Source organism: Chinchilla lanigera, unplaced genomic scaffold (genome assembly GCF_000276665.1).
Source record: "Chinchilla lanigera isolate Chin_1 unplaced genomic scaffold, ChiLan1.0 scaffold00058, whole genome shotgun sequence".
NCBI lineage: Eukaryota > Metazoa > Chordata > Mammalia > Rodentia > Chinchillidae > Chinchilla > Chinchilla lanigera.
The window spans coordinates 7,207,822-7,215,096 of record NW_004955459.1 but is presented as its reverse complement, the minus strand read 5'-3'; the positions used below and the strand labels follow the sequence as shown (position 1 = coordinate 7,215,096).

At 36.3% G+C, this 7,275-nt stretch overlaps 1 pseudogene; it reads right to left on the bottom strand.

The window, feature by feature from the left end:
- Positions 1-6,231: 6,231 nt before the first annotated feature.
- Positions 6,232-6,534, bottom strand: LOC102007410 (annotated as a pseudogene).
- Positions 6,535-7,275: the final 741 nt, after the last annotated feature.

Below are 7,275 nucleotides of genomic sequence, written 5' to 3'. Positions count from 1 at the left end.
CACTATTCAATATCCAGAGGAATGTCTCCGGAAAAGATACTTCTTATCAATATTTCTCTGTCAAATACATTTGTGAGGACCCTGGCATCCCCAAAGAGCTCTGTGATTGCTCTTCTCCCTGGGCAAGACCTTCTACTTGAAACTGTTGCTGCTGAATTGGGAAACCAGCAAAGTGACAGCAATGGAATGGCAGGGGCCAAGTGGCAGTACTCAGATGATGATAGTAAGGTGAGTGCTGTTAGTGTAATGGACAGCAGGGGTCAGTTCTCCAGCTCAGTGTCATCATTTAATTAAGAGATCCTGATCACCTTTCTCTTCCAGAAGATATCACACTGGTCCATTATATCGATCACTGGTGTAGTCTGGGTCTACAGTGTCTCCCAAAGGTCCATGAGTTAAGGGTTTGGGCCTCAGCCCACAGCATTGTTGGGAGATGATTGAACAATTCAGAGGAGCGGCCTAGAGGGAAAATGCTAATTAGGGCTGTATCCATGTAGAGGACAGTGGGACCTCAGCCACTTCCTGTCTCTCTTTTTCTCTTCGCATCTTGACTGCCATAAGGTGAAGAGCCTTCCTCTGCTATGTGTTTCTACCATGATATATTATGTACTATGCCACAACAGGCTTAAAGCTATGGGGTAACAGTGGCTATGGACTGATATGTCTGAGGTTATGAGTCAAAATAAACCTTTTCTAGTATTAAGTTAATTATCTCATGTATTTTATTATAGTAATGGAAAGCTGGTGACAACAAAGTCATATTGATTGGATGTATGGAATAATACATTGTAACTATGCTGTTACTTGGCAAGATATGTGCGTGTCACAGGATGGAAGGTCATCTGGCAAAACTTTAGAGCACCTTAGCTCAGTGAAGTTTCGAGAATCAAGTGGTGTGATACAGGTCAAAATAGTTCTTTTAAGGTTACAGATAAATTGCTCTATCTGATCCTTCCACAACCAAATGAAAAGGTACAAGGTCTAGGGGAACTCTTAAGGTTTTGCAGCTGACATATTCCTCATTTAGGTATATTATTCTAAACCAGTTGCTGGGTGCCCTAGAAAGCTGCTCATTTTCTGTGTGATCAGAACAGAGAAACATTAGCTGGTGGGTCCAGGCTGTCATGCAATTTGCTCTGCTTCCTGAAGCTTATGTTTCAAGCTGCCCTGTCTCCTAGCCAATGCAATGATGCCTGAAGTGCCAGTGGCAGAAATACTCTTTGATGCCTTTGTCAGATCTCCTAGATGGATTTTAGAGCAAAGTCTTGTCATCTCATGAAAATAACTATGTTCTCTTCAAACAACACATTTCATCTACCACTGACCCTTGTAGAGAGAACTGGCCACCATATTGCCAAGCAATCTAAGCTTCTCATCATGAAAGTCACGGCATGAGCTTATAGAGCCCAACAAACCTTCAAGTTCAACATGCACAGCAATATGCCAGTGTCAAAAACATATGATGGCATATGCCAGATAAGACTCAGGCAGGCCTTGAAGGTACAAGAAAGTTACCTGAAGAAGTGGTCCAAAGGCCCATGGTCCCCTGCTGAGAAGCTGTGACTTTTCTTCTAACCAACCTCTGTAGCCTCATAGGGTACTTCCTGCAATCAGATGACCAAGCAAGTGAAATTCAGGCCTTGGTGAGGATGGTTGTGCACAATATGCAGGCATCAGCTGGAAGTGGGGAGAGGCAGCACTATCATTGTCCTTTCCTGAGACTTTCCTAAAAGACAGTGATGAAGGGAAATCCTAGTTCATATAACTTAGAGCAGTGAACTTCTTTCTCATTTTGCTTCAGTGTGATTATACAAAAGATATGTGATTGTATATCAATTCACAGGCTGTGGCCCCTCCTTAGGTCAGATGTTCTGGAAGGTGGACAAGACACGATTGGAAATATGGTGACAAGAGAATCTGAGGAAGATCTACATGTGAAGGGCCTGTGTGAATGGGAAAAGCCATGAGCTATTTGTGTCTCATGACTCTTCACCAAAGGGTGACATCTGCAGAGGAGGACTTTAGTGATCACATGGATGAGATGACCAGTAAGCCTCTCTCCCACTTGTGCCAGCCACTCGATGGCTCAGACAGTGTGTCCTTGGTGGCAGGGATGGGGCTTATGCCTGTGTGTAGCAAAATGCACTTTCATTCACCAAGGACAATAAGCTATATCCAATGGGAAATGTGCAGTCTGCAGCAATGGGGACTATTCTCCAATAGGATGCACTTCCCACGTGATGTGAATCAGGAAGCTGGTGGGTTCTTAATCATATCTTCTCCATAGATGGAAATGACAAGGTTTTGTTCTTACTGAAACACATTCTCTGCCTATAGTTGTCCCTCCCCTTCTTTGTAGTATGTGTTCACAGTGACCTAGTGGTTTCCATGTTAACTTTATTCTCCAAACAGGGAACATAAGATACAGAGAGAAAAAATAAGCTACCCTTTGCTGCCTATGTACCAGTAGTAGTACTTGCCTTTCTTTTTAGCCGCTGATATCGCTACTGTTGTGTCTGTTCAAGCAAAAACAATACTTTTTATTTTTTATATTTTACACAGCGTTTAAAATCATCTAGGTCTACTGTCATATTACCCTTTTTTTTTTAGAAGCTTTCCAGCCATTCTTTTACGGATTTTGTAAAGACAGTGTAAGGATTTTGAAAAAATACTTCAGATGAATTGGTAATTTGATTGCAAAAGCATGATGTTTTTATGTTAACAGAGATAACTTAAAATGTTTTTAACTTTAAAATAGTGTAACACTTTCTTTATGCTAAAGTCGTTCTGTGTTTATGGCCCCTCAGTACCATTTTCAATGTAGAGTTTGTTTCAGTATGTACCTTGTCTGTAGTTCAGGTCTAGATCCTCACCACTACTTTCTTACTGTTAGTCAAGGTACAAATGTGATCTTTTCTTCCATTATTTCTTCTAATGAGTTAGGAACAAAGTTATTAATTTTCATATATCAAATATATAGCAATTTTTCTGAGCTTTTTTAACATTTTGGTCAGTGAATCATCCATATGGTCACACTTCTGTGAATGATATTTTTCTTTCATTTTTCAATTTGTCACATTTTTTCCCTCATATGATAGTTTTTGCCTCTAATTACAAAAGCAGGTAAAATATTATTGGTGCTGGTGGAAAATCATGTCTTTGTCCTTGTTGGAATACTTCCTCATTAAAGCTGAGGAGAGTTTTTAATGGTGTTTATATATTCATGCATATATGGATGAAGAGGAGCCAACACCTCCCTCATAGGGTGTTGTAAGGATTAAAAGACATAATTACAAAAAGCACTCAGAACAGCACCTGACTCAGTAAAATCCTTGCAATGATGAATTTATATGTCCATATGCATGAGGGATCCAGCTGTTTATTCTTCCATAAAACTGCAGCCATAAATGGTTGAGTTATATACAAAAAACACTTAGAATAGTGCTTGGGATATAAGTGTTCAATAAATTTAATCTATTAGTGTCCAGAATTATTATGTTATCTTTTCCAACAACTGAGGCTGTTTTATCAGTGGGTTTTGCTGAGCTTTTTTTACTTGATACAAAAATTGTCCATATCTATAGAGTATCATCTGATGCTTTAATACATGGATACACTGTAATACTCAAATCAGGTTAAACATAACTATCTTCTCAAATATTTATTCCTTTTTTGGTGAAAACATTCAAAACTTTTTTTTAGCATATTTGAAATTTATAGTTCATTACTGTTATCTACAGTAATCTTACTGTGCCAGAGGACACCAGAACTTATTTCTTCTATCTAAATTTAATGATACCTATTGACTGTATTTTCTCTAAACTTCCTTTCCTCTTACCCTTCCCAGCCTCCAGTAACTTCTATTTTCAACTTCTATGAGATCAACTTTTCAGATTCACTTTATTAAGGAGAATATGAATCATTTATCTTTCTGTACCTGAACTATTTTACTTAAAATAATGATTTCCAGTTTCATTTATATTATTCTAAGTGACAAGATTTCATGCTTTTACATGACTGAATGATATTCTGTGTCTAGGCCAATGTACAATACATATTTATATACTTTTTTTCAACACACACTAGTTAATAGACACTTAGATTTTCTATTTCTTAGCTATTGTGAATAGTAGTTTAATAAAAACAGGAGTTTTTCTGAGGTATTGAAGACTATTTTTACTTTTAATCTTTAATCAAATTAAGATGGCATATTTTCTAGAAGTAACTCGCTAACTTCATGAAATCAGTCCTTTCACTGGCATAAGTGAGAAGCCAGACTTGGCAATTATTTTCTTCATGGATTTTTGGAATCAATATTTAAATAATACATAGATTCTAGGCTTCCTTTTGATTTCACATAAGCTGAGTTTTGGTAAAAATATTTTTTCAACTTCAAAAATGTTATTGGAGTATATTCCTAAATATAAAAATAAGAGCAGTAAAGATTTTAGATAAATTGGATAGTTTCAGTTGTTGGTTATTGAGGGCAGGGGTGTGTTACTTGAGGATTTAGGAAATCCAAATCTTATTTAAAGTTAGTAAAAATCCTTTTTGAAACAATGGCCTTTTTCCTTGTTTGTTTGTTCTTTTGGTAAAAAAGCTACTTGACAACCTTCTTTATGTTTTGCTTTTAGCTGTATCCAATTATTTTGTGTTGTTTTGCATTGTTATGAAATTGACAGTTTTTGTTTGCTCTTCCTTTAGGACACCTAAATCTTATAAAGTCAGCTTTGATAGATGCATATTCCATAATAAGCATAAACTATAAGCTTTTCAGTTTAGTATTAGTTTAACAAAATGATATTTTGTAAATTCTGTATTTTCTTCTGTACCATCATGACCCCTCATAAATATTTTGTTTTCTTTCTTTCTTTCTTTCTTTCTTTCTTTCTTTCTTTCTTTCTTTCTTTCTTTCTTTTTCAGTTTTGTGTTTTCTTCCTTTTCTTTGGCCAGATTAAGTAGTTGTCCATTTTCTAAGCATTGTACATATTTTTGATTTTCCTTTTATTAATAATTTTTGGTTATGAGAGCAGACATTTGCTCTCTTTTTTTTGTACTGGGATTTGAACTCAGAACCTTGAGCTTGCCAGGCAGGTGCTGTGCCTCTGAACTAGATCCCTGGCCCTCTTTCTAATTTACTAAACATTTAAAATGAGCTACATTCTTTCCAACACTATAAACTATGCCATTGATTTATATATAAACTGTTCCATACTCATCAATTTGTACTTCATTTGTTATGTCATATTTAATTTAATTTTTTTGTCTTCCATATTTGAAATTGCTTGTGTTTAGGATCAGTACAGACATTTCACTTTGTACACAATTCTTAACACATGTACCAAAAATCTAAAAAGTCATGTATTGTTTCTTTTTCAGATATTCCAGTGACTTTCCAGTTTCAAATTTGGAAGCAAATTTTCCATAGGAGGATTAAGTATCAGTATCTTTAAATGCTGACAAAGTGTTACTTAAGTCCTATCGATTCACAAGTTCATATCATATATGCTACACACTCAAATTTTTGATCTTTCACAGTATATTAACAAAGTTAGCTAAACTGGAGTACTATGACCAAAGATGTTATAGAGTGCACACAATTCTGACAGGGCAACAATTAGGAAGTAGTTTTCTTTAAGAAACAATACTACTAAAAACAACATGGGAATAGAGTCATTTAAAATATCCAGCACATATTAAATGCATTACTGATTCCAAATTGCCATTACTATGCTTTGTATTGCAGGATATAAAACTAACCCCCACCAGTGGACTGTGAAGCTGATAGTCAAAGTCTGCCATAATTCAATATCCCACTATTTTCTGTTTGTACCAAAAATAAACAACCAGAGAATGACTTCACCCCTAAAAAAAAACTCATTTACATTTAAAATATGCAATGAAATGGAATTCCCTCCTTTTTAAAAAGTTTCTAGAGCTACTAAAAAGTTTGCATTTATAAAATAATTGATAATATATGCCGGGCGTGGTGGCGCATTCCGGAGGCTGAGGCAGGAGGATTGTTGGGAGTTGGAGACAAGCCTGGGCTACAAAGTGAGTTCAAAGGCAGCCTGAACTGCATAGCGAGACCCTGTCTCAAAAAGACAAAACAAACAAACAAACAAAAAAACAAAAAGAAAACAACGAAAACAAAATAGTTGATAAAAATATTCCTTTGGATTGTACAAGAAGGGAGACAGGGAGCACTGATAAGACGCTGTGTGTGATGAATCAGACTTGGCTTTTATCGTCTGCTTGGTCAGAGGCTGCACTCTCCTCCTTTGTACTTACTCCATTTTCCGCAGGTAAATCCTCCCTGGTTTCTTGATTGGCCACGTTAACCTGCTTTGTGTTAGCTCCCCTTTCCCCTTTTGCTTGCACTTGTTTGTCCGAAGATTTATCTTTTCCCATTACCTTTTTTTGGTTTTGTTTCCACTTTCGCAGGAGCAGATTTAGCCAACAACCTCGCCAATCTCTTCTCTTGGGCTCCTCCTTGGCTATCCCTTCAGTGGAGCCGACCTTCCTCTTGGGCATCTTGGCAGCGCCAGCGGGACACCTGAGCAAGCTGCCGGCCGAGGCGCACCGGCAGCCTCCTGGAGCTATCCTGCTTGGCCTCTGCTGTGACTCCCGCCGCCCCATTTTTAGTTTAATTTTTCAAAAAAGTTGTTTACTAAAGTTTTATTTTTGATTAGTTGATTTTGGTTGATTTAATTGATTTTCAGATTATAAATAGCACTTTCTCCTTTTATTCATTTACTTTTCTGCAATATAATCAGAGATAATCAAACCAAAGTATTGTTTCCACTTTTTTGCATTTGCTTATGTAGTCTTTATTTTTTTATGTTTTAAACTATTTACTAGCTTTGTCATCATGAATTTATGCTTATCACATTTTTCTCATTCTTTAGGTAAAACTATTTCTAATATTTCTTTTCCATAGATAATAAAAGAACATATATATTTTATATTTTCTGCATCTACCACTCAACTTTTTTGCTTATGATTTAGGTGATTATATTTTGTCTGTGTTTAGAATATTGCATAGAAACACTGTCCATTTTACCTACTACAAGTAATTTTTTAAACTGTAGTCATGACATATGAGATATGCTGGTTACTTTTCTCCCATTACTCAGAAGAAATACTCAATGAACAAAATTAAGGAAAGAAAGGTTTATTTAGTTCACAGTTTGTAGAAATTTCAGTCCATAATCAGCTGGTTCCAAGAAAAGGTGGCACATGGCAGAGGGGCAACTGCTTAAGATGGCAGAAGAC